This window comes from Larimichthys crocea, chromosome III (genome assembly GCF_000972845.2).
Source record: "Larimichthys crocea isolate SSNF chromosome III, L_crocea_2.0, whole genome shotgun sequence".
Taxonomy (NCBI): Eukaryota; Metazoa; Chordata; class Actinopteri; family Sciaenidae; genus Larimichthys; species Larimichthys crocea.
The window spans coordinates 8,582,509-8,602,010 of NC_040013.1; the positions used below are offsets into that span (position 1 = coordinate 8,582,509).

Below are 19,502 nucleotides of genomic sequence, written 5' to 3' on the forward strand. Positions count from 1 at the left end.
CCTCCCCGTGGACAAATGAGGCATTGCAGCTGGTTTTCAAACAGACTGCTTAGGGGCGTTTCCAGTCGGGGCCTCACTGACTACGTCATCGCGGGGGATTACATTTCGGTCACGTGCCAGCCAAGGACCTGTGACGGACCAGCCACGGTCCCGTCACGGTCCCGTCACGGTTCCGTCACGGAAACACGGGAACTTTTAAGTTGCTACATCTGTAGATTCTGTCCCCCCTTATAAAAAGTATCCTGTGCATATCCTTCTTGACCACTAGTAGTGCTGTGGAGCATTTACCAGATTTCGTTCACATCCTGTTCATTAGTGCATGAGGTGTAATACACAGGGTCCAGTCGAATAGTCAAATTTGCTTAGGAACCTTCCTAACTGAGTGAAATTAAACTACATGCTAAGAGTGCACAGGGAGTATCTAGTAAGTATCTCAGCTCCGTGTTTTGTAGTCCATCTTCTGGACTTTGTAGTTTTACCACAGGTCACGTCAGTAACTTTCACAGTCGCATAATGACGTAGTCTAAGTGTAAGTGCAGTCGGATTCTCTGAACACCGTGGTCATCTTCTCCTAACTCCTTATGAATTCTCCTTCACATCTTTCCTTGACCTCGTGACGTTTTCTATCGAGGTCAAGGAAAAGTGATTAGGAAAGGACTCAGGAGCTAATTTTTTGGACTATTCGACCGTACCCACGGTTTTGTGTCAGTAACTGACATTTGGTGGCAGTATGGACCAAGAGATGTAGTAATAAACCAATAAAGACAAGGCAGTAGAAGAGTTTGTTTCAAATTCTTCCAGAATTTTGAGTTTTTGAGTTGCTCTTTTTGTGTTCTTTGCTGTAAAATGTTTAAATATGTGTTGCTATCATCAACCATGCAAAGGTTGCTCATCCAAGGTGCCAGTTACACTGCAGTAGCTTCAAAACTATCCAAGAAAAGTACAACTTATAATAACTATGTTGTTAGTCATGTTTATTGCAGCGTCAGCGATCAATAACTTGACAAAGATGAGTTTTAGTTTATTTCATGTGGTTGACTTCATTGGCCAAACACCCATGAGTTCCAACCAATTTCTCTGTGATGCTTTTAACTGTGTTGCAGGAAACACGCTGGACTTGAGAGCCACTTAAACATGACTGCTTCAGTTGGACTGTCAAGTTACAGCCTCATTGTTAAAACACCAGAGAACGAGAAAATCAGGCCCTTGAGGCAAAAGCCTCATATGCCACTGTGTTGAAATTCAGTTTTTGATTCAGCCCTGTAATAAAATCCTCCCGAAAAATCTGGACTGCCTTGTAGTCTGACCTACCATAAGGAGGGACACATTTGCTTTGTGTTCTATTCACGCCATGTACGCGGGTGAGGAGGGCGCTTGCCAGAAACAGCCGGCCCTTCAAGGGAGGCATCTGACTGCTGCTTCAACTTTTTTTCTTCTGCAAACTTCACTGAATAGACACACATCCCCCACACTAGATATGACGACACAGATGTTCACAGGTTCCATTATAAAAAATGTATTATGTTGGTAAATACTATTTCATATTGAGTGCAGATGCATTTCACATAATTGTTCAATCAATGGCACTCTTCGTGGGTAACACTATACAGTTCATCAAATAAATAATCTAACACAGCAATCCCGATACAAGGGCACATGCACACGGTTTCTGCAAATGCTGTAGATATAAATAGAAGAAATTGCTCTTAGTGTGTTTTAGTGATTGATTTAGAAATTGATTGCCAGTGGAAGGTGCAAGGTTTGAATACAGAGTGCCGCTGATATGAAGTCATTTCTCTCCTCTTTCAAGGAGGCACAGAGTCTCTTAGCGATTCAAAGCTCACAGTGCAGCTGCAAGTTCATACTGTACCCAACTAAGACTAAGTCAAACATGATGGCCTCCACCTGCTATCTCTCCACTTGCCTTGAACATCAAGATTACAGAGCTCAGAGTAATGAAAGTGGGAAAGTCAAACACCCCAAGAGTGCACCATGCCATGTAATGCTATTTTCCCCAACTATCTTTCTTTTAAACAAAAAGCGTGTTCTTCTTCCTTCCAGTGTCTGACTCTGTTCGACTTATCATTCGTCTCCTCGCTCTCTCACCTTTATTAGTTTTAATAGATTTCCATACATTTTGCTTCCTACTGCTTATCCTGTGAGCACAGCAGCTGTATCCTCGTTTTACTGGCTTGTGTTGCACTTTTGTTCCCATAGAAACCAAGTTCAGTCAGCCAGTGGCAACGAGGGTAGAGCACCTCTGTAAGTGTCTTTAAAGTGGTCAGGTTATAATAGACTCTGCTGTATGAGCAGTCTCCATTTGGGTATAATTGCAAGTAATCAGTACTTACGCAGTGTGTTATGTAGTATACGCAGTGATACAATGGAGCTGCCATATTTGGATGTTCTGTATCAAGTGATTTGTGTGGACCTGTGAACATTTAGCACCACGGAAAAGTATACCCAAAGGCACAAGCATGCATTAAAGCCCTGAAAGTACATATTTCCATTGCTTAACTCTAAATACATGATTTGTCTGGTAATTTGTTGCAGACAACTCTTTGAAATTACATATATTAGATTTAACATTTTCTTTCAAAAGACAGGAGAGATAATTGTGGACAGTTAGTTGTTTTGTACCCTGGGGTGGCGTGCATCAGATGCAGGAGTTTTCCCTCAAACACCAAAAGTACTCAGTGTACTGAGAGAAACAGCTGAAGACTGTAATTGCTTGAGGTGGCATGAAATAATACACCGACTGAACTCTGAACACATTTGTGTATATAAAGGTTACCTTTATCCAGAGAGACTGAACATCTAAAGGACTACACCATCTGCTATGGATGGCTTGCCTTTAGAAAAATGCCTTCTATCCATAATGAATGTACACACATATTTCAGCACTTCTATTTTGGTAAGTCACAAAGGCCTGTATAGCATAACCAAACTTATTGGATCCTTCTGCCAGAAAGGTTTAATTTCCAGTATATTTCTGAATGTGTTTCTGGACAGGTTCACAACTGAAGACGCAATTACATTTTTAATACAGCAGTATAATCTCAAGTCCTGTGCTTTGACAGTGACAGATTAGCCGAATCATATTTTATTGATCCCCTCCTTTATGAACTAAATTTCACTTGATTTGCATTCGTGATCCACAAAATGGAATTAAGACCTAAGAAAACTGTCTGTTTTGATTCCATTTACTGTATTTCCAACCTAATAATGTGGCCTGTTTAGCTTTTACAGCTGACAATGACCATTTTTTCCTTTCCTCTTTAACGCTACCCCCTCTCTTTGTCTTTCTATCCATCTCTCTATAACTCTAAGTGACTGAGTATGGGGTGAATTTAATGATTTGATGTTAACAGTGAAATGGGTCCTTGGGAGCTTCAACAGCTGAAAAGAGCAACCATTTGGCCTGCGGACCTGCTTGCCTCAGCACTTACAGGCACACGTTTAAATGTTCGGCTTTCACCCGGAATGGCCCACAAGAGGCCGGAAGGGGGTGGGGTATGTATGTGTGTGTTCGGGGTGGACTTGACGCTAAGGTCCTAGGGAATTGCATGGTCATTCATCACATTAATGAGTCATGTCACTTTATTTACAAAAAAAGGAGACTTTTTTTTTTTTTCTCCCCATGGATGGTCCCCACTATCATGATGTGGCATTCTCTTAATGTTGGCTGAAGTTAATCGAAAAAGGCAATGTAAGAATTAATCTACAGTAGCCCAGGTAGCCAGTCGAGTCAGGCTGATGGCAGCTGAATATCTGCACGCTCTGTTGTGTTCTGAAACCAGAGGTCCAAATTTGGCTGGATTCTGGGGATGCAGACATGGGGCAATTTGGAACGGGCTCCAGTTATTAGCACTTGGGCAAGCTTCAGGCCAAAGGCGGTCCGTTCATCACACCTGCGGCATTAGTCTGTGCAACCAGCTGTGCCAGATTTAGGTCATGGTTGGGCTAGCCAATGCTAAGTCGGGAAAGTAAAAGTCTGGGTGTTTGGGTATGAAACTGCAAAGTATCCTAGCAGCAACAAGAATTATACTGGAGACAAATCCTCTTTTGATAAACACATACGGGTATTACACCTTAGTTAAACAGCACAAAAAAAAGAAAACTGCACTGTTATGAGTGTAACAGTTGGGTTACAATGGCTGCACTGTATACCTACATGAATATGTTTGGACATACTAGTCAGCGGGCTGAGACAGTGGTTTTTAAGCATGAATGAAACAGCTTATTCCAATCAGCTAATGCAAGTGCAACTTCAGCGCTCTACCTGAACTAATGCGACACTCCATTACAGTCAATCAACAGAAATTATGTAATCCATCCACTTACATTAAAACAAAATATGCTGACGCGCCATGTTGAACAGTGATTGGTAAAAGGTGAAGGTGTTGGATTCCATTTCTGCCTGTGGACAAATGTAGATCCACAATATACAGCTTCCTCCTACGCAAGAGTTGCCTCATGAAAGCTCTAATACAGGCAGGGAAGGGGGATTTAAATAGGAGTGTGAGGATATTGGAACTGTATGACATTTTTGTTTGCCTAGGAAATCCAAATCTGTGATATTACCATTTCAGGGGTGAACAGATTTAAAGCACGATGGACTGATAAATCTCGGGACAGGGTGAAATAGATGAATCTCAAGTTATTTACCCTTTTTAATTGGAAATGTCTGTCACAGGGCAGCAAGCCGAATCCTCTTCCAAGCCATTATCTGTCTGCCTTAATCATTTGCAGGTATTTTATGGAGAGTGATGTCCCGAGTGTCAACGGAAGCTATTGAATTTATTCCTGTTGGCTTTTTAGAGGCTTAAGAATACAAATGCTGATGATAGAAAAAGCTCACAAAAGGTCAGCCTGGTAATCACATCACTACATTTACTCTATCACAGATTTACAGATGACGACAGACAAGATTCTACCGTCAGAAAAGCCAAATGGTTGAATTTACTTCGAAGCTAAACTCCTAAGTCTGACAACCCTGTGGAGTACATATGCTTAATCTGTCACCAATTGAGCTTCAAACATTTTTTTTTTCAAACACTTTTGTGACTAGCTAACTAGCAAGAACTATTATCCCTCAACAGGGGTCTGAGCTTTGTTTTTGATAGACTTAAACAAGCCGTAGGGTCCTTTGAGCAACCCCTTGGGTGTCACTCATAATTGCTCCCCAGGGTCCTGTCAATAGTTTCTACCTGCTCTTGAGCTCTCATTCCAAGGCTGTCATCCGTTCTGCACTGCCTGTCTGGGCCCCTGAGTGACACAGCAGCGTCACAGGATGAGCTCTGTTGAAGGATATCTCTGGCTCCAAAGGAGGACACCACTGGGACACTGCCAGCCGGGTTGATGATGTCACACTGTGACAGCGGCGACTACTTGAGCACAAAACTGTTGGATATGGGCTGCCCAGGGACTGTGAGTGTTTATGTTGAGTGGTGTACCGCTGTGTATGTGCACAATTATGTATGTGAAACGCTCACAAAAATGAGATCCAAATGCATATCCAGGGAAACTGCCAAACATAAATTTCTTTTGCCGTAAGCACAGACACATTCTTGGACTATACTTCCACTACACTGAGAAGCCTCGCACAAAGGACCAAATATGCATTCTGTACCAACAAACAATTGAAAGATTTCATCTCTTATTCATACGGCATAGTCTTGACAGCAGTGTCTCAGTATGTGTTACAAAAAAATATATAAAAATAACGACAATAGCTGAGTCACTTGAGTCTGCATTTGTCACAGCAGAAAAAAAGACAGTAGCCGACAAAACCCTGATTTAAGCTTGAGTGGTGGTACAAACGTTATCCACCTCTGAAGCAGTCGCTGATGTGTTTTGACTATGACAGTACGAAAGGCAACACTTTTGTTTCAGTGTCACAGTGTCGAGCAGCAGCATATAAAGGCTCATTTGCACCATCTGCCAGTGGAGCTGACAGGGGCGACTCAGATGCCATGGGGCTATTGGAGGAAAAAAAAAAAAAAAAGCTGCCACAATCTACCTGCTCCTCTGCGTTGCTCTCTCTGGAATATTTCTTGGTCAAATTGGTCTTTCGGTGCCTTTTGAAGGCCGGTGGTGATGAAAGACTGAGACATTGTGTGCTTGCACACTGTCACAGCAGGGATTAGCTAATGTTCTGAGCTGTTTGCGGTGACAGGAGGTTGTGGGAAAGGTCTGCTTCACTTGGAGTGTGACTGCATTTGACTGCTGTACTGTATAGTGAAGCTAAATGGGCAGTATTTCCAGAGGAGGAATGATTTTTAACCATGCTTGCTGTGTGCATGAAATATCACTAACTAATAACTATTGGAAGGGTTGTCATGAAATCGGAGGATGAATCCTAATAACTTGGGCGATCCTCCGACTTCCCCTCCAATGCCACCATGAGGCTGACTTTTGAGGTTTTTAATACATGTCTCAGCAATTATGAGGTATACTGTCATGCAGGAATATAAATTGCATTTGCCTTGGTGATGTAGCAGATCATCATTTTAATTATTTAGTGTGTAATACTTTAGTTTATACCAAATTTCCTGCTAAACTAATCACATTCCCATTGCTGATATTGTGAACATTTTGGCATACTGACAATTAAATAGCCATTATCATGACTGTAAAATTCTTGTTGTATTGAGATTCCTCAGGTTGATTTCAGCACAGAATCCTGCTGTCACCAAAGAGCATCTTCCTAACTGTGTACAGAGACAATTATAGACAAACGTTGGTTTTCTCCTTTTGTAAACTGCTGATGAAACGAGGGATTCCACTTTTGATGGTAATTTGAGCCCAGACATTCTTAGACAAGGATATTTCATGAGGGTTGATTCTGTCCCTTCACATCTCTCTCAGAACTTCCCACTCCCAGAGACTTCCTAACAAAGTTAGTGATCATTGGCGCAATGTGTCATGCTTCTGACGGTTTGATTGTTTCTGTGTTTTCACATGCAGAGGAGCAGAAAGAAAAAGAGAGCTTCATGTGTTGCTCAAGGTCCTTTTAGATACTCCCCATCCCACATCTCCCTGCACAATTAATTTTATCTTTGGGGTATTATCAAGAGGGAGCCTGGCAAAGCAGCATGACAGAAAAACGGTCCAGAACCCCGAGGCCCAGGGTGGGAATTAATCTGTTTGACAAGATCTCTCACAAACGATTTGCCTGGCTTTCCTTCAGTTGGATGTTGCCACTACGCTGCATATCTGAGGGGGTAAAGAATAAGCGTGTCTCAAACATAATGCAGACTGAATCGACTCAGAACGCTGAAGTGAGCAGCGACAGGGCGTCGTTGATGTGTAGAAAACAGAAGGTAAAAAATGCAGCCCTTACAGGTGTTGGATGTTAGGACGACCTTTGTAGTGTGTCTGTTAAGTGAGCATTAGCATTATTTAAATCAAGCATGCAGCCATGATAATGAATCACTATCACGGCCAGCTGACATTGCCATTATTTTCTCCACAAAGCAGGATTTACTCCTAAATCAAGCTCCCCCAAAAAAATGGTTAGCCTCGTTCTACTCACGCTTTCAAAACTATTGACATCAAGCAGACGTTTGATGCATTATCTGGGACGCAGAAAATTAATCAAAGTAATGATTGAATAATTATCTCAAGTGCAATTAATTAAACATGCCAATGAACTCATCTTGAACAGCTGTCCTAGCTTCACCACTTAATCACTTGTGAGAATTACCAAACACAAACGGAGGACGCCGAGTGCATGCAATAATCTCTGCAAAGTGCATTGTTTACAAACAGTAATTAATATCACACCGTGTATTAGCGGGCTAAGTGACTGCAGTACACTCCTATAATTGCACCACAGAGAGTTGGGTTTCTTCCCCACTCTTGCCTCAGACACCTCTTGTTAAGACAGGAGACAGATTACAAGAGTGAGTCATGGACCACGTTCTAAAAATTCACATAGATTTACAGTGTTTTTGATTCCGTATTTTGTGGGTGCTGTAGTACCTTATTAAAATGCCAAAAACACATCATCTTTCATTGCAAAATCTATGATTTAACCTACTGAATGTCCTGGACACCATTAACCTGATAATTCATGCTCAACTCAATTTCTACCCACATACTGTAAAATGGATTTATTTTATGTTTCTGCCTGAGAAAGTGAAATAGTCCACACTATATTTTTGGCAAGGAACTGCCTAAAAGTGTCAGCGAGCTTCCCCCGAGTGTCTCTTGAAGGGATAGTTGCAACCACGCCAACGTGGGAGTCTGTGGCATACTACTATGAGGTAATTTCGGGCATCACATATACGGCTTTCATGGTCTGTGGAGCCTGACAGTCACAGCGGACTCCAGGAAATGGTCTGTGTGGTTGTGACATATGAGGGATCTATCTTCGACAGACTAGCGTCTGGAAGAAGGAATGAAGATTGACATCGAGTAGCACCAGACTGCAGACAGCCTAAAAATGAACCGGAGAATAGTCATTAGCACTTCATTTATGGTTGTTTATGAGTTAAAATTCTGGTTTAGTGATTACAACAATATTGGTGATCTGTAGCTCACACACAATGGACTATTGTATTATGACACACACACATTCTTATAATATCAGTAATTACATGCACTTATTATAGCTTACATAAAATGGTGCTTTGTCATTAGAATATAAAAACCATTGTGGGATTCTGAATAGAAAAAGGGATAATTAGCATATTCATTACGATTTTAATATCTTTCACAGTACTGTACATTTCTATGAGGACTACCATCAGAGCAAAAGTTAGATAGTACAGTAATTAAAATAAGCTTAGTGCAAACTGTGTGACTTACTGCTTTATTTTCCTTCTAAATTCACATGTATAATGACAACATAGCAAATTAAATGCCTCAGAGGCGAGGTAAGAGATAATAAAATGAAGAGGCGGTGGTCTTTTGCGACACCGTGCCAGACAAAGGTTACCTTTTAATTAATATAAGTTGTGTATCCTCTTTGTGTGCATACCGTCAAATGTGTACATGAATTTAAAAAGGACAAAATTGCTGTCAAGGGATATTACTGCCCTATGTGGTGTTCAAATAAGACTCTTATTTAGCTGAGCTTCTTCATTTTAAGGATGGAAATTAAAAGTCATTGGCAAGATGAGCTTACAAACCAGCTACAAATTGTGCTATTCAGAGAGGACGTAGTGTTGTTTATTCAGTCATGACATTTCTCTGTGTTTTTCTCGCAAGTTGTCAATTGAAGATATGTGGAAAAATAAACACTTGATGAAAATGACACAGAGCTTGGACTTGGGTATAAATCTGCATTTGAGCCACACAGTGTCTTTTCAAATAAAATGTCACCAACTTTATCAACTAAATGTGGAGAAGCAATTATCTTGAATTTTGTTTTTTGGTAGAAGTCTGTGGACTTGAATGGAAAATAACATTTGCAATAAAGGAATGCAATAGCCCTTAATCGTGCTTGTGCTGTTGCAAGAAAAATTGATGAGGCAGCCGCGGTTTCATCTTTTTCTTTTGTTGCTTTTTTTTTTCCCTCCTGCTTATTTTTCTATCTTTGTATCCATGAATTTATGTCACGCCGGAGAATTCTCTTAATGGCTTCAGATTTTGACTGGGTTGAAAAACCAAGTTTAAAATACAAACTAATTTTGCTCCTTGTCGCAGACACAACATCCAAGTGACTTTGATCATTTTATTGTTTGTCCCGGCAGAGTGCTTTGTTGGAATCGATTTCCCTCCAGTATAATTGGTGTCATGCCTGGTTTGGTTAAATAAGCTGTTACACCAGAAGATACTCTGGCAACCTAAAAGGGCATTGCTTGACACTTTGCTTAAGAAGATACTGAGCAATTACACTGACAGAAAAGGTGTTTGGGCATTATGCCGCACAAAGCTCTTAGAAGGATTTCAAGTAGTATTAACAGGAATTACTCACGTTTTGTCGGGAAATGTCAGTTATCTAATCAACAGTCTCTTTTGTCTGGGATTTTAAGATTATTGCATGACATTACAATGTCGACCACATTATTTGCTTTCAGTCGACTTGTTTCCCTGCTCTCGCTTTTCCAGATGAGCGTGGTTCATGGAACATTCAGATCATGAATGGCAATAACAGTCGCTGTTACCAAATTCTGCAATATATCATCGCTTTAACTTATGTGTTTTTTAGCAGACTTTTACTGTAATCGAAGCGCATTACCGCAAAATGGGTTCACCTCTGATCATTCAGTCATGCTCAGTGGAAGTCTGTAAAAAAAACCCAATTCACTGTCAGCTATCCAGCGGAGCTTAATGTATTTTTGTTAACAGAAAAGTACAAGGTTAAAAGGTTAATATCTGGCAGTGACTACAATTCTCTATGCTATTGTAGCAGCGCATCCCCTCTCTCACACACTCTTTCTCATTCGCTCGCCACAATTGCGTTATTGTGTGAGTGCACACTCACACAGGTGCACACACACACACATCCACAGCACTCTCTCTCTCTCTGCTCCCCTCAGTGTACAAGTTGCAGCAGAGCCATCCATCCAAACCCGTAGACCATGAAATTAGGTTAAGACGTAAGGCTGTGAATGACACAGGTGTGGATACAAATGAGAACATCCGAATGAAGAAGTACAGATCCAAGACGGCTGATACTGTAGTCGTTATAGGCATTCAGAATTATATTTCACAGCCTCCTCCTTCATTTTATTTAGCCCACTTTTCCTGTTGTGTATTAGTGGTCAGGACAGGGCATTAGCATACATGCTGAGAAGCTGTGCGTAAGGATATTAGGAGCTCTGTCATATTCCAAATCTCATTTCCCATAGAAAACTTTAAAGTCGCTCAAGCTTGTCTGCACTCCTCTGCTCCCTTGGATAAATCAAAGCTTTTCTTTTCTTCCCCCCCCCCCCTTTTTTTTTTTTGAATACATTCAGATATTCAAATCCTCCAGTCTTGCCCTTTTTAATCATTTCCCTCCATGTACGACCAAGATTTAACAAGGGATGAGCACAAGAGCAATAATCACAAGCCCTTTTTATGAAGATCTGAAGATACGAACCAGCAGACAGAACTCTGTTATTAGACGAATCAGTGTGTTTTTGAAGTTACATTAAAAATATACTCACAATGGAAATGGTTACAGTTACTAAAACTAAAGATTTTGATCATAACATTCCTGCATTGGCCCTAAAAAAAATAGTATATAATGTATCATGTGTTCGAGAACTGATCAATATGAATATGATTGCAACTTTTGCAAACATACCTGTTTTTATGAGCTGGTTTCAGTGATACAATGTGTAAAATAAACATCTCATGATCTGTAAAGTATCCATACGGTAGTAGAGAGAGAGAGAGTTAATGATATATTTTCTTTCTGCTGAGATAATAAATAAAACTTAAGCATGGTTGTTGACAGCTGATTGCAGAGCTATAACGGCATCCAACTGAAGGCCTATGTGTCATATTCTTGACATATTCTTGATTGTGGTTGTCTATTTTAAAAATTGATAGCAGACAAGAACACCACCATATATATATATATATATAAAAATCTCCTTCTCACCCCGGCGGGGTGTCCTCCAGTATCTTCGATGTTCCTAGGACTGCACTCTTCTGGACTGAGGCTTCAGATGTTGTTCCTGGGATTTTCTGAAGCCACTCTCCCAGTTTTGGGGTTACTGCCCCAAGTTGCCCCCACTACCTTGGGGACCATGCAACCCTTGACATCCGTTCCAGCTGCTCTTTCAACCCTTGATACTTCTCAAGTTTCTCATGTTCCTTCTTCCTGATGTTGGCGAAACCTGGGATCGCCACATCTATCACCACTACCCTCTTCTGCTCTTTGTCCACCACCACTATGTCTGGTTGGTTAACCAGGACCTGTTTGTCAGTCTGGAAGCTGAAGTCCCACAGCACTTTGGTCCTGTTGTTCTCAGCCACCTTCTGTGGTATGGCCCATCGGGATTTTTTAGGTACTTCTATTCCATACTGGTTGCAGATGTTCCTGTATACTATCCCAGCCACTTGGTTGGTCCATGTACGCTAATCCAGCTAACATCTTACACCCTGCTACTATGTGCTGGACTGTCTCAGGGGCTTCTTTATACAGTCTGCATCTTGGGTATGATCTGCTCTGGTAGATCCTGGCCTCTATGGCTCTTGTGCTTATGGCCTGTTCTTGTGCTGCCATGATTAGTGCCTCTGTGCTGTCTGTCAGTCCTGCATTATCCAGCCATTGGTAAGATTTCTTGATAGATATATATCCATTGCGACAGGTGTAATGCAGGTGAATAGAGGCATAGAACTGTGGTCTGACTATTCAGAATTTGACTGTTGATGATCATGCTGGTGGACTGAGAGTACTGCATTAAGAAAGAAGTCAAGAACAATTAGTTTAAGATGAGTACGTACAGGCAGGTCGATAAAGGTGAGGTTTTGGAAGTGATTTAAAACAGTGGTCACGACTTGGCAAACCTACTCTCCCTGCAAAGGCCTTTCTGAAGAGAACTGATGGCAAACATCCAATCAATCTCGACTTTGGAACAGCCGGCCATAACAGAGTTGATTCTACGTTTAATGGAGATGTGAAGCTCTTCTCTCGATATCCCATCTTTTTTTTTATTTATTTATTTATTTTGCCCTCACATAATACACAAAAGAATCTGACAAGGCAAACAATCACAATGTGGTTAAACCGTCAGATTTGTCATCGGAGTGCCGCAGAAAGGCCCCCAGCTTTTGAAAACAATCACATACAAAGCTGGTAATGTGAGAGCACCACATTGACTATCGCTTTTACAATAATAGGTATTGACCTGTGCATCAGTGAGGATCTGCTGACGTCTGCAGTCCTTCAAACCCCACTGAGTTCAAACATGAAAAGTTTCTCCGATCGCCATTGGTCTAAATTGATACAAAAGACTGCTGAGCACTTAAAAGGGAATAAAATGTGTGCAATGGTGAATGTGATATCAGCTGAATCTGATGTTGATTGATAGGCCTTCTGGGGCCATGTAGGGTGCATGAAAGAGAGAGTCAAGAATGAATTTGCTAACTAATGATCCTTTTCCGTTTTTGAATTATGTTTAACCCGGGTATTCAAGATACCATGACAGCGAGAATGAAGGAGTGGAAGTGTGAGTGGAATTGGAATGCCAATCAAGATAAACAAAGCCCCATACACTACTGAACAGGTCTAACTAATTGCATTGGAAGGCAGAGAAATAATTAACGTCAGTTAAGTGTGTTTATATGCACAAAGAATGCCAGTCTGGTCACATTCATAGCCTTAGATGAACGGTTAGTTTGAAATGAATAGACTAAAGTGGTAAATCAGCTCATATAAATGTGTCAACCGTGCTTGCACACACGCACGCACACATCTAATACATAAGCACTTGTGGGATGCCAAAGGGGTCAAGTTGTTTTCAATATGTGTGTGTATGAAAAGTCCTGACGCCAGCTAATATTTCCTGATGTGTTCTTTTTTATTTGCATACTCGGTGCTGCCTCAGCCGGCTCCTATTGTCAGAGCTTTCCATTTGAGTGTCAACACTATTATTACAGCAGGTGATGCAACAGCAGGTGTCTCTCTCTGCCTGTCTGTCTCGTATCGTCTGTCTGTCTTCCCCGCGTCTCCGTGCTCCTCTCTCAGCACCTCCAGCTTTTCCTTCCCCTCAGTTTTGTTTAACAGCTATCATTATGTGTCTGCCAAATGGAATCCACTTTTTCTAGCCTTTACAAGCATCTCTATTTTTTTTTTTTTCAGGCTTGACATTCTACCACTCTTACCCACTCACTCTGACTGTAATGGGTGAAAAGGAGAAAGCTCCTCGTTGCCGTCTTCCCTCTCTCTTCCCATTGTTTACAGCCGAAGCACTGACAGTGTTGCTTCTGAGTAGCTACGGGAAAATGGACACTTTGACATTCCACACCCTGAAATGTGGCATCGCACGGTATTACTTGTAAACACTGTTCATTACTGCCTTGACAGCTGATGACCAAGATTCAACCTCCCTGCACCTGCCTCCGTCAAGACTGCACACAAACGGGACTTTCTGACTTCAAGATGTTCGGTGCGATCAAAGCTGAGAGGCTGTGTTCTCTTCTATTTTCTTATCCTGTGCTTTTCGGTCTCCTCGTCCTTACTTCCAACCATGTAATCAAGTGCACTTTATTGCTGTCATGTCTGCATAGGTCTGACTATATTTTTACCTCGGGCTTCATTGGTGTTGAGAGACTTGAGGCAGTGGAAAGAAAGAGGTTTGGAAAGGAAATGAAAATTGGAAGACTACCTTCTAGTACAGAGTGAATGGCTAAATAAATAGTTGATAAGAATTTGACTTAGTTGTGTAATAAGGGAGCTCTCCGAACAGTAGCAATAAAGGTTAAATCAATTTGTATGTCACAACTGTCACTAAAATATATATCCTTCAATATACGCTTAACGAATTTAAATTTCCTGTCAAAACCAATGGAGATTTCAGTATGAGTCATTCATTTTGGGCCTATCTATAAGTCAGTTAGCTTTCCATTTGAATTCATTGGGAAATGTTTCATGAGCTTGTAAAATTGAATAGTAAAAGTGTAAAATTAATTCCCACATTGGAGTATGTGTTCTACCAAATGATTAAGACTCCGGCTGTAATTTTGACACGACTGTAAAAAGGCTTGTTCTTATATTATGCACAGAACAGAAATGTAGCCTCAGGTCAAGTGTTTCTTGACTCCCTTGTTCAAACTGGATCAGTAATGCGTTGCTCGTTCATTAAGGCATTGCTTTTTTTTCATTTTGTTCAGTATGTCATTTGAAGTCAGCACAGATTTGGCAAGCGGACTTATTACTAATGAATCTGAAGTGGTCTGGATTGCTTAGAGACTATCACTCTATGATTTACAAGAGGGAGCAAGGTGATTTCATTTTCTTATAAATTTTAATCTGCCTTGAGATCCACAGCTGTTTGCTATGCTTACAGGAAGACTGTAGAACAAAAAACATAACCAAATGACACCAAAGCAAATTAGATTTTAGTGAATTGGTGTGAGATTGATTCAAAAATTTCAGAACAGAGTTACAAATGAAAACCTCAACATTAGAATCAGTAAAAATGCTAATTAAATTGTTAACATGTTTATGAAATCATCATGCATCGCAAAACCCAAAAAAGGAAAGGACCCAGCCTTGTGATGTAAACAGAAAGACAGTCAATTGTAACCAATCAAAGAGGATAACAAGGTTAAAGCTTTTAAAACATTTGCTCGCAAAAAACTAATAAGGGTTCATTCCCATCACTCTGACATAATGAAGAAAGTTCATTGGTTTGATCATCAGAAAATGAGAGTAAAATGAGTAGCAATCAATTAGTGATATGATTGCTAAATAACCATTTCTCATAAAAAGCATAACTGGTGAAATTTGTAAATTTGGGGGGGAATAGTAATTTTCATTTAGAGTGGTCAAAAGAGTGATAATTTAATGGTTTTCATATTAGAAACACATATTCCCTTGATCTGTTTGTTGATTTTCGTCCTATTTTTATCCCAAAGATGCGTTTGATGTCTGGAAAATACAGTTTGATTTCTTTCTTTGATCTACAAATTGTTAACCTTTGGCTTATTAGACTTGGTCAATAGCATTGACCGCTGGGCAGATTATATAATACAGGCTAACATGTAGCAAGGCTTGGCTGTAACGTAAATATTACAGTATGTACATTATACTCATTAACGTACACCACAATGATGACGAGCAACAAAGACAGTGATGTGTGTGTAGTTTAAAGAGTCAAACACTTGTACGTGCACATGTTGCTTATACTCTGGAAATCGGATGTCTTAGTTCAGAGTGTTGATTGTGCACATGGTAGATTTACGGATGAGTTTTGAGATTTAAATAATTGATTTGTTGATGAATCACTTGGCCCTCGTGCTAGTATGAACCAATGATGTAACCAATAACCAATTAGCAAAGTGCTTTGTTGAAATCATCTGTAGCCAAACATGATTCAGGGTCCGTGCAAATGCAGACTACGGTCAAAGACTTTGGGAATGATTCGGAAATAGAAAGACATTCAAATAGTATTCTATTGTGTCATTACTGTGAATGCAGTTGGTAAGAACAAAGACATTGTATGTGAAGTACATAGATAGTGTTAGAAAGAAACCCACAGGTTATTGAGTCTGTATGAATTATCTGGTAGAACATTTGCCTCGATAATGCACATTTCATATTACAGTTTTGACCATGAAACTATATATCCAACCTGTGTCTGTGCTATAAATATGAGTTTCATCACGGTAGAGATATGGATTTCATTTTGGCATAACTAAGCATGTTAATATGATTGTCACTAATATCATTCATATTGGCAAAATTTCCAGTTCAGCAGCTGAATATTCTCATATCCGGTGGGAGTGGGAACGTCATTTTTTTTTTCTTCCCAAAGAGGCAACAGCAATATTGCATGTCTTTTGACTTTATGCAAAGCGTTCCCCATTTTCCTCCAACAGCACTCACTCAGAGCAGCCATGGCAAATATCATTAAATGCCCTGCTAACACCCTACCCCTCCTCTACACACACTCTCACATATACACAAACATACCACCGCTCCCTTCTCTCTCCCCATAACCATTTTTCCTCTTCTTTTTCTTTTTTTTTTTTTTCTTCCTGGCTATCACTCAGTGGCAGTGCACGAGGGGAAAGAGAGTGCATTGATCTGCCAAAGTGAGCAGCCATTTCACAGGGCAAGTCTGCACAGCGTTCCCGTCCCTGAATGGGAATTGCTCATTTCACCTGGCCGCTTTGCCAGACTACTGGGAAGCCCCCGCTAGAGAGGGAGGGAGCGGAGTGCAGGAGTCAGGGCCCTGGTCAGGGCTTGGCAGACGGCAGATAAGAGCTCCTCATGCTGCTCTGGCATGCACTTACCACATGCTGTTGAAGCTACGTGTCTCTCCGTCTTTCAAACACCTGTATGTACATACACATAGCTTTTCTTCTCCACACATGTGAGGCACTAATAATAACTTTGGCGTTCTGGTGAGTCAGCCCTTCTTTCCTCGGGCAAGGATAAAAATAAAACACGGTGCCTTTTATTGAGTCTGAAATCACTAACTGTGGAATTCCCAGAACGGGACTTCAGTTCAGCCTCTATTCCGTTCACTGCCAAGATGCCATGTGTCCACAAGATCTAATATTATGTCCGAAGCAGGTGCTGATAGTGATAAACAAGCCGGAAAACTCTTTATGACATTCATATGGACAACATACAACAGGGGAAATACATAGTTGAATAAACGTGGGCATTGCCATTTCAAAATGGACTACCTTATTTCATATGTTGCACATGTTTTATCCTGCCTTTTGCTTTTATGTTCAGTATGAAAGTTCCAAAATACTTCCATTAAAATTTACTAATTGCTTAATTACCTGAGAGAATATTTCCATTTTCACTCTTTTAGGGAAGATTTGATGCTGTTTCCTGAACATATCATGCCAACCAAATCTGTCTCTGCCAAACCTAACTTGCATATAAGTGGAGCCTTCAGCCTTCCAGTATCCGGCTCACCTCTCCATCAGCCCCCCCTCCCCACCCACTCATGCCCCTCCACTTCCCCATCCTTCATGTGTCCGAAACACATTCCATCCAGCGACTTCATTCCCCGACTTCATCCTTCACATGTTCTCAAATTTATTTCTCTCTATCTCTCCACCGTGGTCAGCCCACTTCCCCTCCCTCCATCCAGCCTATCTCTCTGCTGCTCTCCTTGCTCAGTGACAGTCTCATCACACTCTATCAATCAGGCTTGTGAGGCCCGGGCGCAGTGCAGCACAGCATTGCACAGTCCTAGTCTGGTCCCATCAGTGCCAGTCAGTCTTCCTCACTCTCTCAGTCACTTTAAAAAGGTTTAGGTTGCTAGATATAGTCTGTTTCCCCCCACTCCCCTTCCCTTCCCCGCCCCATTGCGGGTCAGGAGACGGGAGGGATCGAGCTGGAGTCGGGGTTTCAGCTTTAGCGCTTGATTTGACGTCACTTGACATATTCTCTGGAACTGTCTCCGTACCCAAAACGGGCAGCTCCTCTTTTAAACAAAGACGGGACATTCGGACACGTGACGGACTCGAAACCTTAGCAGATGCATGTGACAACATGAAAGAAAAGAAAGCACAGCGTGCGAGATGTGCCTTGATGTGTCACGTTGAAAATTAAAGCAAGCGGGAAATGATGCAAAACAGAGGTCAGATCATTCTTGTCCTCAGCTCATCAGCTATTCTTTTCAGTGGCTTACCTGCCGCAGGCCTCATCCTGTGGTTGACGTCTCAGGAAAGAGAACTGCATAAATGAGAAAGACAGAGAGGAACAGGATAGGGATGAATAGCTTAATCAACCTGTCCATGTGGAGTAAAGACTGGGCAAATCTGTACATTTATTACAAACAACAAGGAACACTTAATAAAAGCCCAGATGAAGTTTACTGTACAGTGTATTTGCCATAAAAAAAACTTGTTATGTTGTTCATTTAATTAGTTGATTTACTCAGCACCATTATGCACAAAACATATAGTAAAAACGGAATACTTGTTTTGCCACCAAATTCAGTTGAAGGAACAGAAAATTGCATGTGCAGCAGAGAATGACTTAACCAGTTATCGATTGGCTTTGTGAATTATAATGAAAACAAGTGTAATTACATTTTCCTTTAAGTAGCACAACAAATTAGGCTTGTGAGTTATTCTGGAAGCAAAAGAAGGGAGGGGAGAGTCTTACATTTAATGTGCTGGGAAGATTTTCTCCCAGCTATTTCCTTGCTAAATGCATCAGCAGATGCTGCTGTGCCCATACAAGCCCGTGGTCTAATATTCTTGTAAATGATTAGCTACTTATTTAACCAACGGGGAGAATTGTGCTTTGGGTGGTTATGACAAGAATGAGTTTGGGGGGGATAAACATTTTTATTTTTATTATTTTTTTCTTAAATTATTATCCATTTTTTAAATACATTTTTTTAAGCAACACTGGCTGAGCTTTAATTTGACTCGTTATCTTTTCAAGCGTTATTGTGCGGCTTTATGGCAGTCAAATGAGATGATTAGCAACAGTGATTATGAATGTTACAATTAGAGTTGTCTCTCTCTGCCCAAAAAAACTTCTTATTCAGAGTCAATTTTTCTGTGTGGATGTAGTTTTGTCTAAAAACAGAAATAGAAGCAAACAATATTTAGTTTTGCATTAGACGGTCTTCATGGACAACACTTATTTAGAGTTTTAGGGTCCTAAAATGGAAAATGACAGGGTAACATAATTATCCCAGTAAGGATATGGCTGGTTACTAGCCCCTTCAACCTGACTTCATCAACAGTGTGTTCCTAAGTTCCTTGTTATCTGGTTTCTCTCTGTACACCCTGTTCATGCTAATGAATCCACAAATTAAATTGTAGAACAGAGGAATGCTAGGGCCGCTGCCTTTTTTGATGTGGTGAGGAATACTCAATTAGGCCGGATTTGGCCCCCGTAATTATTACAT

General features: G+C 40.8%; 1 protein-coding gene across 27 annotated transcripts in view; it reads right to left on the reverse strand.

Moving 5' to 3' along the window:
• The window catches only part of LOC109136709 (protein tyrosine phosphatase receptor type D), a 336,090-nt gene that overhangs the window by 172,041 nt on the left and 144,547 nt on the right, over positions 1-19,502 (reverse strand). For all 27 annotated transcript variants that reach the window (XM_027274799.1, XM_027274793.1, XM_027274761.1 and 24 more), the window contains exon 7: positions 18,267-18,310. The gene's annotated coding sequence lies outside the window, so the exon portion shown is untranslated. The remainder of the gene's footprint in view (positions 1-18,266; positions 18,311-19,502) is intronic.